Raw genomic sequence first — 15,295 nt, forward strand, 5'->3', positions numbered from 1 at the left:
AAAATATAAAACCCACAACACAGAACATAAGCAAAAATATATCATTAGAATATTTGACAAATTTCTTTGATATCTAAAATTGTGACAAGAGAAATACAAATTCTCTGGAACATTCACTTGTTTAAGAAATACCTGTACAGGAGAAACAATATATATATATACAATGGTTAGGTATCAACATTTCATAAACTGACACTTCAACTAACCTTTAAAATTAGGTGTGTGTGTGCATGCATGCATGTGTATATGTGCACTCAAAAATATAAGCTGTTTAATTCGTTGCTGCAACATGTTGGTCATGAAACCATGTGACTGCTCTGTAAACATACACTTGTAGTTTCATTTAAATCCATGTTATTCTAGCATGTATACTAGTCTCAATACACTTTACGGAACAGATTCTTAAAGGATGGTCTCATTTGATTTGCATTAACAATGAAAAGTGGATATTTGTGTACGTGCACACACACGCGCACACACATACACACAAACTCTTTTATAAAAGACAATTTGAAAAAAATAACCATAAATGTTAAACAGTTAAATGAGAAGCTCACAGAATATTGTAAAACTATTGATGTTGGGATTGTGATGTTGATGAAAATGTTAATAATATCACCAAAGCTGAAAACTGTGGCTACAGCCTTGTGCACCATCTTATTAATGCCCACTTGAATAGGAAATCCAGCTTTGGAGTGACAGAGCATATAACTATTTAAACAAACCGAATTAGGCATGGGTTTGGGTGAAGCAGGATGGAAATGGTATGTAAAAGGGTCTCCTTCACAGAAAAGGTCATTACAGTAGATTATAAACAGATGCTTTTTCTTTCATTAATCATCAGCAGAATATTACAATTAATAGCCATTTGATGATTATTCAGAAATTAAACCCGTTTTGACTTTTAAATTCTTTTCACCCTGCATCAAAAACTATTTTTCTCCCATTTATGACCATCACCAAATGTCTGTTTTCCATGCTGGCATGGGTTGGATGGTTTGACAAGGAACTAGCAGGCTGCAGAGCTGCATCAAGCACTAATGTCATCTTTAGCATGGTTTCTATGGCCAGATGCCTATCCTAATGCCAACCACTTTACAGAGAGTACTATGTGCTTTTTACATGCCATCAATAATAGCGAGGTTGCCATTTAGCTTACAAGACAGAAATGCAATCACATCCTCACTCAAATATGTATACATTATAATATTTCCACACACAAAATATTTTGATAAAGTAACATTAACATAATACAAAGAATTCTTAGCATTTCTTTAAAATCAGTTTTCCAAACTTGTTTGAATAAATCAAAGGTAACAAACTTTGAATATCACCAAAAGATGTAAATATATTTTTATTTAATAAGTGAATGTTCTTTAAGGTTTCCATGGAACAAAATATACATTATGTGAGGAACACAACAACTCTAAAGAGGATGGTGGTGGTGATGGTGTGGTGGTGGTGATGATGATGACGATGATGATGATGATGATGATGATGATGATGAAGGAGAATATTTTTGTACACAATACTTAAAACCAGAAAAGTGTAAAAACAAACAAAACGTCAATGAAAAGACGGCCAGAAGTGTGGAGCAGATCTATGTGAAATAAAATAAAACAAAGGTAGAGAAACATATGGACACAATGTAGACTGAAATATAAAAATATCTTTATAAATGTGTGAGAATAATATGAATAGATGTACAGGAAGAATATGGGCAGCAGAGATGTGGCAAGAAGACAAAAAGGTGAGATAGACCAAGTATGGCAAGGGGTGGGAGCTAGACTGGGAGATGGACAGGAAACAAAATAATCAGCCAAATTGGCAGCAGACTATAGATGGGCTATATTTAAAAAAAAAACCAGAAACTGCAAAATTATTCACTTGTTCTGCCTTAAGTTATATAAAATTTGGAGAATAATAATATTGATTTTTCTTCTGTGGTGTTTTTTTTTTTTCTGTAGGTACAGGGCCTTACACCTATAAGGATAGGGAATGAAGTTTTGCAATACCTTTCTATTTTAGCAAATAAAATAATTTTAACCACAACTGAAAATCAGAATCTAAAGATTAGCTGTCAGGGGTCAACGTTTTATAACACTTGCATTAGCAATAATGATAATTCTTATTAAATTTGACACAAGGCCTGCAATTTTGAGAAGAGGAAGCAAGTCTGTGATATTGAACCCCAATAGATGACTAGTACTCTATTTTATTGAGCCTGAAAAGATGAAAGGTGAAGTTGACCCCAGCGGGATTTTGACACTTCATTATTTGTGGGCGCACAACATCATTTGGATGAAGATGGTGTGAGTCAGGTGAGATGGCACAAAGTGATCTGGGACTAAGAGAGAAAGTTCACCAGAGTACATCCAGGGAGAATAACAATAGAAAAGACATGCTGCTTTAATTATGATAGTGATAATAATAATAACAATAATAATACAAAATCCCGCTTAAATGGAAGTGTTTTCTACATGGCTAGCCAACCTGAAATTAGGAAATCATTCGACCCAAGATAAAGCTTCTGGTCTATAAATTAATTAGAAAAAGAAGTGGGTTTGACTGGAAGAAAACAAAAAACTGAAGAGAAGAAACATGACCAAGAGAATATATTTGTCTGTACAAAAGTAAAATAGCTTTGGTTAAGAAAGAGGCATCTAGCACGAGAACAACTTTCTTGGTAGATAATGAAGGGATTTTCCAGTAAGACACTGCACAGCAGATCTATACAAGCTGCATCGACTTAAAGAAACAAAATCAATTTATAAAAAAGGTAATAAAATGGTGAAGATGGGGATAGATGCATTTATTAATGATAGGATCATGACTATTTCATTTAAGGAATATTTACATAGATAAGTGTATGCCAGGTTATAACCTCCATCATATCAATATCATGGGTTTATAAAGATTATTTCTAAGTCAACTACAGCAAAGGGAAACTTCAAAGAAAAGATATCCTTAGTTGAGATATAAAACAGAAAAATAATATCAATTTAATAGAATAAAATAAACATTTGAAATGTGAAAAACAAAAGCCATTCATTACAAATCATCTCAAATCAGGAAGGTTTTTTTAAGCTATTTCTAGTTTTAAATAATTTCCATTTTGTTCTATTACAACTAAATTCTATTAAAACTTAAATTGAAATGGTTGTGTGTGTGCTCATAGGATCAATAAACTAAAATGACCTTTCCTTCAAATATAAAGTCAGACAATTGCCAACACACAGTGAAACAAAATACACACTATTTCATCTCTTCGATAAATATTATTTTTACATCTTTTATATTCATTATATTTTCTTTCTTTCAATACTATAATATTCTCATTGGTATATTAATACAATTTAATTTTAATCAGTTTTTTCTTCCAGTCTAATTAATTATTATGTTTATTCCTGTGTATTCAATTGCCCAGTAAATTCTCAGTAAAAGAAAAAAAATCCAATAAAAAAAAATGTATTTCAGATGTTATCTTGCTCCCAGACTAGGTCTGTCATAGCAATTTTAAAAGCCAGACTTCATAATGAGATAGCTTAATAACTTGCAGAAACAGTGATTTAACCATATTCAGAATTGTTATTTTTTAGTAATGAAAAGTCGCTGTTACCAAGGGCATTTATTATTATTTATCATTTATATCCATTTTCACATGTTAATGTTATTAACTGGAATGGCTTTCCTACAGTTGCAGGGATTGTTTACATAGCAAAGGTTCCTCTTTGTATTGTTAATAATTTATATATTCATCATCATCAGATTATATTTACAAACAAATGAAAATTACAATGTCATGTTTGAGGTATTCACTTTGAACTTGAAAACAAAAAAAAAACAAAAAAGAAATTAAGCAATGATTGTTGTTATTTATAGAATAATGATTGCTATTAACTTCATTCAATAAAGTTTATTCAACTAATATTGATTTCTAACATTGGCAAACAACCACCAATTTGTAAAGGAAGGATATGGCTATTTCAGTTAATCTCAGAACTTGTTTTATTAACCCCAGAAAGATGAGAATCAGAGTCAACCCCTAAAGATTTTCAACTAAGAATGTTAAAGTCTCGAGTAAAACATTATAGAAATTTTGCTTGGTTTTCTATCATTTCTACCCATCCACCTTCATGGCTAAAATGAATGGCAATCAACTGGATTTCAAAAACCAAAGAAAAAACTACTCTCCATAGCTTTGTGTGTAAATCATATTTTGAATTGGATGTTTTTCTAGTTGAAGGGCTTTCCTTACATTTCGAGGGGTCAATGTCCTTCCATAGGGAGAGTCATATGGAGATAGACAATAAGAAGTGTGTGTGTGTGTGTGTAGGCACAGGTGTGGCTATATGGTAAGAAGTTTGCTTCCCAGCCACATGGTACCAGGTTCAGTCCTGCTCCATATACCTTGGACAGGTGCCTTTTATTATAGTCCTGGGCCAACCAAATCTTTGAAAATAAATTTGGCAGATGGAAATTGAAAGAAGTCTGTTGTATGTATTTTTGTATGTATGTATGTATGTATGTATGTGTGTGTATGTATGTATATATATATATATATATACACACACACAAAAACTACAGATACTTGGAGAATCAATTTTCTCAAATGCCCTGAAGGCTCTTGAGAGATAGTGAATAATTCCTGCTACCTAGGGGACCTAATTAGCTGTAGGGAAGGATATACAGGAAGTGGAATCGCTAGAATAAGAATAGGATGGAGAAAATTCAGAGAGCTTTTCCTTCTAGAAGCAACAAAATGTCTCTCACACCAAGTGAAAGGCGGGTTCTATGGTGCATGTATATGTACAGCAATGCTACATGGTAGTGAGACATGGGCCCTGAATGCAGAAGATATGCAAAGACTGGAGAGGAATGAAGCTGGTATGCTCTACTGGATGATGTGCAATGTCAGTGTACATGTGCAACAGAGCATTACTATATTGAGAGAAAAGTTGGCCACAAGAGGAATTAGATGCAATGTGTAAGAGAGAAGACTGCTGGTCTGGTCATGTGATGTGTACGGAGGTAGACAGTTGCATACTGAAGTACCAATCACTTAAAGTGGATGGAACTTGTGGAAGTGGGAGACCCACGAGGACATGAGATGAATTATTGAAAGCCAATCTCAAGACACTGAGCCTTATGAAAGAGATAGCAAAGGAGCAAGATATCTGGCACTTTGTTGTACTCAAGAAAACCCATCCACCACAACAGAATTGATACCACATAAAAAGCACTTGCACTGGTGCTTCATTAAAAGCACTGGTGCTGGTGCCACATTAAAAGTACTCAGTACACCCTGTGGATGGTTGATGTTAAGAAGGACATCTCATTGTAGAAAACATGGCAGAACAGACAATAGAGCCTGATGTGGTTCCTGGCCTTGCCAGCTCTGGTCAAACTGTCCAACTTATGCAAGCATGGAATGCAGACACTAAACAATGATGATGATGATAATGATGATGTGGATGATAATAATGTGTGTGTTTGTGTGTGTTCCACCACTGCTTAACAACTGGTACTGGTTCATCTATGTCCCCATAGCATAGTAGACTTATTTTAGTGCTGTGTACTTCTGCAAGGAAAGAATGGGGGAAGGGTCAACAGAGGAGGAGAACCAAATAACAAGAGTTGATAGAGGGTTGTGGCATGAATTGGTGAAGAATGAGGTATTTGCCAGTGGAGGTTGCTATCACGGATTTGCAAGTCATATACTTAGAGAAGCCAATGAGACTCTGGGCATCCCAGGAGCTCATGGAAACAGAAGCCTCCAGAACTATGTAGAGGCTACTGAGAAAACATTTTCATGTTTCCGACTGAAAAGAGGTGATTGATGGCATCAGTCAAACACTGCTTAGACACACACACCTGTATGGGGAACATCTTAAAAAAAGTTGTATAAGCTTATTAATTTTTGGATTAGAATTTATACAATAATTGATTTAATATACATCAATTAAATACACAAAACTATTATATCAAAGGACCCTGAGACACTTATTTAGCAGAAACACATACTGGAATGTAAAATGAAGAAAATGATTTTAATTAAATAAATTTTATGATGTGCAACTTTCCAGTCTTCATAATTATGTCTACATATAAAGAGCAATATTTTTAGAAGCTATTAAAAAATTATTTAGAGAACTGAATGCCACCAACTTTTAGAGAAGTTTTTGCATTCTGTGTATTTTGTGTGTGCTTTTGTTATCCAGCTTTTCAAACACACATGTTCTAGGTTAATGCATTAGGAGGAGTTGTTTTTGATAATTGATTAGTTTCAGATTTAGAATTTTTATAATGTATTCTTCTTTTGCCTTTTGTAGTTGATTATTTTCCCCCCAAAAAATGATTTGAAAAATCACAAATCATCAACAGCTGAAAACAACCACCAAATCTCAAGAGACTCCTAACAAAGGCGAGATTCAAATCTGAGAAAGAAATGATGCAAGTAACAAACTGTGGAGACTCTCATTGTAGGATATGTTAAATGACTGAACAAGGAACAACTAAAAGATTCAAGAGTATGGGGGAATTGAAAATGAAGGCAAACATGAAATGCAAAACCAAAAAACCTCATCTACAGCATCACATGTCCACAATGCAATGAGGATTACATTGGAGAAAAAGGAACAAAACTAACCAACCATGAAAGCACACATTAAGAACAAGTTACAAAATTCATCTCTTAGAAATATTCCATGTAGTAAACATCTAGACATTTGTGCAAATGGAAGATGAAAATGATCAACTACGAAATGCAGAAGAATAATACTTTACAAGAATTCTAAATCTGAAACTAAACTGAAAATAGTCGACACCATTATTAAAACCAACTTCCTCTCAACACATTAGTCTAAAACATGTGTGTTTGAGAAGCTGAATAACAAAAGCACTTACACACAAAATACACACGATATGAAAGTGAGGCCATAATCCCGTGGCCTCTAGCTGGGATGTAGCCAGCCCACTTATGCATTCCTTTCCTTCTTGGGACACAAAACTCCACTTGTGAAGACCTGTTGAGGCAAGTGAAAATCAAAATCGTAATCAATCAACATCAATGGAATTTGTAGCTGTGATACCAGTGCCGGTGGCACGTAAGAGAACCATCTGAACGTGGCCATAGCCAGCACCGCCTTGACTGGCCTCCGTGGCGGTGGCACGTAAAAAGCACCATCCGATCGTGGCCGTTGCCAGCCTCGTCTGGCACCTGTGACGGTGGCACGTAAAAAGCACCCACTACACTCATGGAGTGGTTGGCATTAGGAAGGGCATCCAGCTGTAGAAACACTGCCAGATCAGACTGGGCCTGGTGCAGCCTTCTAGCTTCCTAGACCCCAGTTGAACCGTCCAACCCATGCTAGCATGGAAAGCGGACATTAAACGATGATGATGATGATGATGATGAAAGTGTATTTCCCAAATGTTGGTAACACTCTATTCTCTAATTAATTTTAAAAATAGTTAATAACTTTTAAAAAAGTTAATGGTTGGCACCAAGAAGAGCACCCAGTTGTAAAACAATGCTTCAAATAACATATTAGTCTGATCCATGCAAGCATGAAAAAACAGAAAACATTAGTAAAACATACAAAGCAAACAACCAATTTACACTGAACACTGAAAAGAAGAGAAAAAAATAGGAGAGAAAACAAAAGAAATAGCAACAGAAGTGTTGTTTTATGTTTTAAGCAGTCGAAGTGACTTATGTCGTGATTGTAAATAAAGAGAAGAAACATGCAAGGCTGATATTTCATTACTCCACTTAATAAAGGCCTTTCTACAATATACTTCAACATGACCAAAATACTGTCTTATAATATTTACTAATTTGTAAAGATCACAGTCAATACATTGATAAAAATGAATGTTTACAAGTCATCTTTATTAAACAGCAATCTTTCCAAATTAATCTGGACTGAAAGAGTACAACAAGGGTATCTGCTAAAGTCTCAACTGTAAAATATAATATTGTAAAGTCATGCTTAAATATTTCCCCCTAAGTTGAGAGACTTAGCTTTATATTATACTAGCAGCTAAGCCTGGTTTCACCCGGTCTGTTTGGATGATGTGGCTGTGATTGTTTTCGGTTAGGCATAATCTATAATAGCATTTCTCAACCATATCATTTTAGGTCCCCTGTTTCGATTGGAGCCTCCGGCTGTATGAAAATTTCCCCCCACCACCACTATCAGAAAACAGCTTCAGGAGTTGGGAAGAATGAATTTGTACGTAGTCTGTTTCTGAGAGCTATCCTATTGGACCTCTGTCTAATCATTAAAACATTCATTTAATTATGGACATAGAAAAAAATTATACATTAATCCCTATTTTTGTAAGCAGTTGTATCCATAAAAATTTTATTTGCAGAAAGTAGAAATTGAAAGAAGATATATGAAATGGACGTGCGCGTGCATGTGTGTGTGTTTACAATAGTTGATTTATGGAAAAGATTATGTTAAATTTTTGAAATGCAAATATATGAAAGAAAATTAAGTTCAGACCTCTACATGGTAGCTAGACCTGGTAGAAATAGCAGCCAAATCTCCCTCAAAACACCCTACTGTCTTAAACCGACAATTCTGCCTATTATGTAGTTTTAATGAGAAGCTGTGACTAAAGATTAAGATTATTAACCCCACAAAGAGGTGAAAGAAGAGAGAGAGCATAGCGAAAGTTTTGGCTGACTGTCATCCTGTACTCCCCTTGTTGCTAGCGAAATGGTATATACCGGCTGTGTGAGCAACTGGTTGTTTTAATGGCAGGACAAACGGGAATTCCATTAGAAAAAGTTTTAACTGATTTTCTCAGTAAGTATGGAGGGGCTAGGAAAAAAATATAAACCGCGTTCCAATCTATACACCCGTCTCCACATGTGTGCCATTTTTCACGCGAATCCACCCAGCTGTTTCTCTGTGAACCTCAAGACAAGAAAGACTACAACGATCGCCCACGTCCAATTTCTATTATAGATGAAATCACACATATCCATCAAAACTCCTTAAATATTGAAGCTTTCACTTGTTGCTGATGTCAGGCGCAAATGCAACCAGAGATTTTGTTCCATTTGAATGCTATGAGTGTTATTTCTAAGATTTCTTTCAGGACAAAATCGTATAAAGCAGAGCCATTAAGTATAAAACTGTTGTGTTATAATGTGATGTGATGTAATGATTTTTGTAGGTTGTATGGAATGAGGTGACTTTTGAACTTAATGCAAGCAGTGTTTGGACAATGTTGACATAAGACTTTGCACACTGTACAAATGCACAAGCAGCAATAATGGAGAGAATATAATTTGAATTTTTTTGATGCAATTCCAGCAATCAAAGCCAACCAAGCCACTGTTAGATCACAAAACAACTCTGTGTGTACAAAGAGTTCGACTGTTGACCGTGTGAAATTGTAACTTCTTTACTCTGAAATGCAGAAACAGGAAACATCATTGTTCCGAAACTCAACTAAGTGCCAAAGAAATCATTGCATGTTTAAGATATGATGACTTCAAGAAGAAAAAAGAAGAAGAAAAAGGAGGAGAAGGAGGAGGATTCAGAAATATGGTTAATGTATTTCTACTGAGAAGAAATGTGAAAATGCTTTAAGGTTGTACATATCAAAGTCATTATGGTAAAATATTCGAGATATTTTAGGTAAATTGATGATTTTATTTATCAGATGAAGCAATAACATTTCACAAGATTCCACTCCACCATAACAATATATAAAATACACATACACACACATACACGCAGAGTAATATAATGATTTCTAACACAGGCATAAAGCCTCAAAAATTTGGAGAAGTGGTATGATTGATTATATCAACTCCAATACTTAACTGGCATTGATTATGGAAGTTATATCACAAGTTACTTGCTGCCCCTGCTGGTGTGAATGCCATGTAAAAAGCACTGGTGCTGGTAGCACATGAAAAGCACCCAGTACACTCTGTAATGTGGTTGACATTAGGAAGGGTATCCAGTCATAGAAACCGTCAAACGCAGACAAAAGAGCCAGGTGCAGTTCTCTGGTTTACCAGCTCTTGTCAAACAGTCCAACCCATGTCAGCATGGAAGACGGCTGTTAAAGGAGGAGGAAGAGGAGGGTGATGTTTAAAGGATGGAAAAGTAAAGTTAATCTCAGCAGAAAAATGAATTCACAAAATAAAGAATCTAAGATACTGCAAAATATTTTGTGTAATGTCTCTCTGATTCTGGCAACTCACTCCAAACTATACTATTTGTTGCAGTTAGTCATTTGCTTTGTGTTTGAATTATCATTGTGTATTTCTTGTATATATTTTATCTGAAGTTATCTGCAAGTATGAATTGCAGAATTAGCACAAAATTTTCAAAATAAATATAATAAAGATAATGTATTAAATATTATATATTAGTAAAATATGTCACAGTTTATTAATTAGTAATATACAAATTACATATAAACAAAAGCTATGCACAATCTAATTAATACAAATATATTAATTCACCCATAGGTTTGTACAACTTACAAAAACTGATGTGAATCTCATCTTATATACTATGAAACTATTTTTTGAAAAACTTTTTTCCCTAAAATCTTCACAACTCAAAAATCCCCAAATTTTGTTTGAATAACATTTTTTACTGCCTTACTGTTAAATGATTTTAGAGGAAGGTTTATAAAAAAAGAAAGCTGTAATTTTCAGCTGAAAGTAGTTTTAATATAGTTGAGTGTTCACATATTTAATGCAGGGAACCTAAAAATGTCCTTAACTCAAAAAAAACAGATGTTTCTTATACAAAAACAAACTTTGTTTCTATGGTCCCACATCAAAGGCTGGACTAAAACTAAATTACTTGACCCTAATTTCCCAGCCTGCCTTTGATGGAATTATAATTAGAATCTATCATTCCTTTATCCCAAACCTTTGGCCTGAATTTCGTTTAACTGCTTCCATTTTATCTTTTTTTTTTCTTTTTCATTCCTTAATGGAAAATGTTGCAGATGGGACAATAACGGTTGATTTGACACGAAATACGCTGCACCTACATCTCACAGGAATTTATATTAAAAGATTATATTTCAATTGTGGCTTTTAATTAAAAAAAAAAAAAATGGGAGAGGAAAATGGTAAAGATGGTAAGAAAATTACAGCTTTTATGGTTTACACTAAATCAACAACTAATTAAATACTAACATCTAATCAACACAAAGACATAGATTAGTAACTGATTAAGAAATGATTTTTACTGCACCACATTAAACCATCAAGCTTACATTTATCATTTTATCTTTTATCTTTTACTTGTTTTAGTCATCAGACTATGGCCATGCTGGGGCAGCACAGCCTTCAGGAATTTTTAGTTGAATTAACTGATCCCAGTACTTACTTTTATTTTGAAGCCTGATACTTATTCTATCAGTCATTTTTGCTGAGCTGCTAAGTTATGGGGATGTAAGCACACCAACACCAGTTATCTAGCAGGAGGTGGGGGGAGACAAACATAAACAAGACACAAAGACAAACACATGTAGATATTATACATATACACACAACAGGCTTCTTTCAGCTTTTGTGTACCAAATACACTCAGAATGCTTTGAAAACACATGCTCAAGGTGTCACACAGTTGGACTGAACCTGGAACCATGTGGTTGGGAAGCAAACTTATTACCACACAGCTGCCTATAACAACATTTATAACAACATGCCTATAACAACATTTAATATGTTCTTCCTACGGAATACGTTCTTATAAGTTTTCTTAAATTACATATCCAGTGAAATATTTTCATTTGACAAACTTGTATCTTTTAGTTACTCTTTACGCATTGGGGAGGTGGGGGGGGGGGGTCATCAGCTGATTTTACTTTCCTCTGAATGCTTAATAAGAGAGAATTGTCTCATAGCTACAATTGAAGAGATCCCCAACAAGGGTCATTTTAATTAATCAGATATTTTCACAGTTGTCTCCCTTGCCACTTTTGAGAGTCAACTTTCATTAATGTTAATAATGAATGACATGACAGTTAAAATTTTTATTAAGAAGTTATTTTTGCTTCCCTAATTTAATCTCCATTTAACCATCTCTTTATAATGCATGTGTGTGTGAGTGTGTGTGTATGTATGCGTGTGCATGCATGTGAATGTGTGTATGTATATGTGTGTGTGTGTGTGTGTGCGCATACATGCCTATGCATAATATCCTCATTTAAACATCTTCCCTTCCAAGCTTGCATGGGTCAGATTAAAGAGCAATACCCTAACCCTACACCCTAATGCCAACACTTACCTTTACACTTCTCTCGCCAAGACTCACCTGTTTCCATCCAAGCAGGTGATATTGCTACTTATCTAGAAATGTTTCCATAGGCGCAGGAGTGGCTGTGTGGTAAGTAGCTTGCTTACAAACCACATGGTTCTGGGTTCAGTCCCACTGTGTGGCACTTTGGGCAAGTGTCTTCTACTATAGCCTTGGGCCAACCAAAGCCTTGTGAGTGGATTTGGTAGACGGAAACTGAAAGAAGCCTGTCGTGTATATGTATATATATATATATATGTGTGTGTGTTTGTGTGTCTGTGTTTGTCCTCCCAACATTGCTTGACAACCGATGTTGGTGTGTTCATGTCCCTGTAACTTAGCGGTTCGGCAAAAGAGACCGATAGAATAAATACTAGGCTTACAAAGTCCTGGGGTTGATTTGCTCGACTAAAGGCGGTGCTCACAGTCAAATGACTGAAACAAGTAAAAGAGTAAAAGTGTAAAGAGTATAGAATATTGCAAATGAATGACTCTGCTTCTGAGATGATGACAGTCATTTACATCTCATCTATCATGACCTATTAAGACAAGGGGACACACACACACACACGATGAGATTCTTTCAGTTTCTGTCTACAAATCCCACTAGAAGTCATTGATTTGACCAGAATTATAATAAAAGACAATTGCCACATGTGCAATGGAAACCGAAGGAAGCCTGTCACATATATAGACACAAACACATGTCTCTCTGCATGTATACGTTTCTACATGTCCAGTGTTAGTGTGTATGCTTTTCTAGACATCACGTGATTGTTGTAAATGAGAAATCATCATTCTAGAAACAAAGTTGTTAATTTCCAGTCTTTTGCAAGAAATATTTCCAGCAACAGGAAAATATTACATTGCTTGGAAACAGGAGGTGCAGATGGCAAGTGGAAGGGCATCGGCCATAGAAAATCTGCTTTAAAAAAATTACAACATTAAATGATGAGGATCATAATGAAGCTATATATGTATATGAGTGTATATATATATATATATATATATACACACACACACACACATATGCCCATTACCATCATCATCATCAAATCTACATAAATATATATATATATGTGTGTGTGTGTGTGTGTGTGTATATTTGTAGTATAAGATATGGATTCACAGATTTGTGTGGCTATCACAAATCAGACAACATAGTCATCCAATATGGAGGTGTATAATGCAGAGTAGCCATGCAGCTAAAATCCAAAAGATCTAATCAATGAAATGAAATATATTCGTCTCTCTTATATCCTGACTTTTATGGTTCAGATATATATACATCTATCTATATATATATATATATATACATGAGGTGTATTTCAGAAATATTGAGACTTTTTAGGGAGGCAGTGATAACAGTACTAAATTGTTGTAATCTAAGTGTATCATCCAAAATGCTGATCTACCAACTTTTGTTTTCCCGAGTTGAAGGAGATGGCTATAGCAGACCCTGCTAAACACTGCTTGTCACAGCCTACACGTCTGCAGAATGCAGTTAGGATGTGAAGTCCGTTTGCAGGCACACTGTGCAATAAGGTTTTATGTTAAACTGAGTGAAAACATTACAGAGACTTACGAAATGTTCCACACTGCTTATGGATTAACTTGTATGAGCTAAGTCATCTGCAGAAGCTGAACCTTACTAGCACAGGACAATGTTTTGGTATTAGTATATGATGTCAGTCGTGTGCACACGTGCGTGTGTGGTCCCAAGTGTGTGTCTGACAGTTCAGCTCTGTCAAGCAGACGAAGCATAATGTCACACACTGATTAAAAAGATTACCCCCAGAGGCCAGGCAAGGCAAGGCCACCAGGAAGGTCATGATGATCTTTTTCAATATCAAGGGCATCATCTCCATCCACTGGGGAATCGCCTACCCAGACGGTCAACAAAGAATACTTTGCAGAGGTTTTGTGGGAGAACACCTGCACCAAAGACAATGCACCAGGCCACAATTCCATCCTGGTAACCAAACTACTTGACAAAGATGAGCATAAAAACCATCCTTGCCCTCGCTACAGTTCAGACCTTGCTCTCTGTGACTTTTGACTGTTCTCCAAGCTGAAGGAAAAGATGAAGAAGGCTGTAAGAAAGGTCCTGGATGCCACTACTTTAGAGGACTTCTATGAGGCCTTCACAAAGGGGCTGGGACACTAAAAGTGCATTGAAGTCAGAAGACCCAACTTTGAAGGTGATGTCTTTTCTGAAAAACTCTTAAAACTTCTGGAATGCACATTATACACACACCCATAAATACATACATACATACATACAGGACATAGTGATTTGGGGCAGAGAAGAGAAACTGTGTACAGTGGTGGAAATCAGCTGCCTGGTGGATATGTAACACACTACCTAAATACCAATCTTGAGAAACTAGGCTTTTCAAAACCAGAAAGGAGAAAGCTGGTTACAAGATTACAGAGCCAAGCCATCACTGGAACTGTAAAAAGTCTATAAAACTTTCCAGACGTTTATCATTTAAGTATATATGAGTATGACAAGATATGCAACTATATTCATGAGAAGACATACATAAAACAAAACATACAAATCTACATGTATACATAAATACATACATACATACATACAAGACAGACAGACACACACATATACACATCTACAGAGAGAGAGAGAGAGAGAGAGAGAGAGAGAGAGAGAGAGAGACAGAGAGACAGAGAGAAAGAGAGAGAAAGAGAGATTTGAAATTACAACTGACAGGTGATGTAGCCATTTAGAATTTTACATTTCTGTGTTTCAAATTGAAAGACAATATTAAAAAATAACAGTTGAGTTCTTGTGAGACATCAGCATGTGAAACTGTGAGTGGTTATGGAGGTAAACATCACTTTGAGTAATATTTATGGCTAGGTTTGTGTGTAAATACATAACTAGAAATATGCAAATCTAAATATACATTGGTGGTTTGGAAAATTTAAATGCAAATGCTCCTGGCCATAATCTACAATCCCAAGGTTGCCAAATCCAAATG

General features: G+C 35.3%; 1 protein-coding gene across 1 annotated transcript in view; it reads right to left on the bottom strand.

The window, feature by feature from the left end:
* The window catches only part of LOC115216328 (polycystic kidney disease protein 1-like 1), a 235,489-nt gene that overhangs the window by 150,690 nt on the left and 69,504 nt on the right, over positions 1-15,295 (bottom strand). The window lies entirely within an intron of this gene.

Source organism: Octopus sinensis, linkage group LG10, assembly GCF_006345805.1.
Source record: "Octopus sinensis linkage group LG10, ASM634580v1, whole genome shotgun sequence".
Taxonomy (NCBI): domain Eukaryota; kingdom Metazoa; phylum Mollusca; class Cephalopoda; order Octopoda; family Octopodidae; genus Octopus; species Octopus sinensis.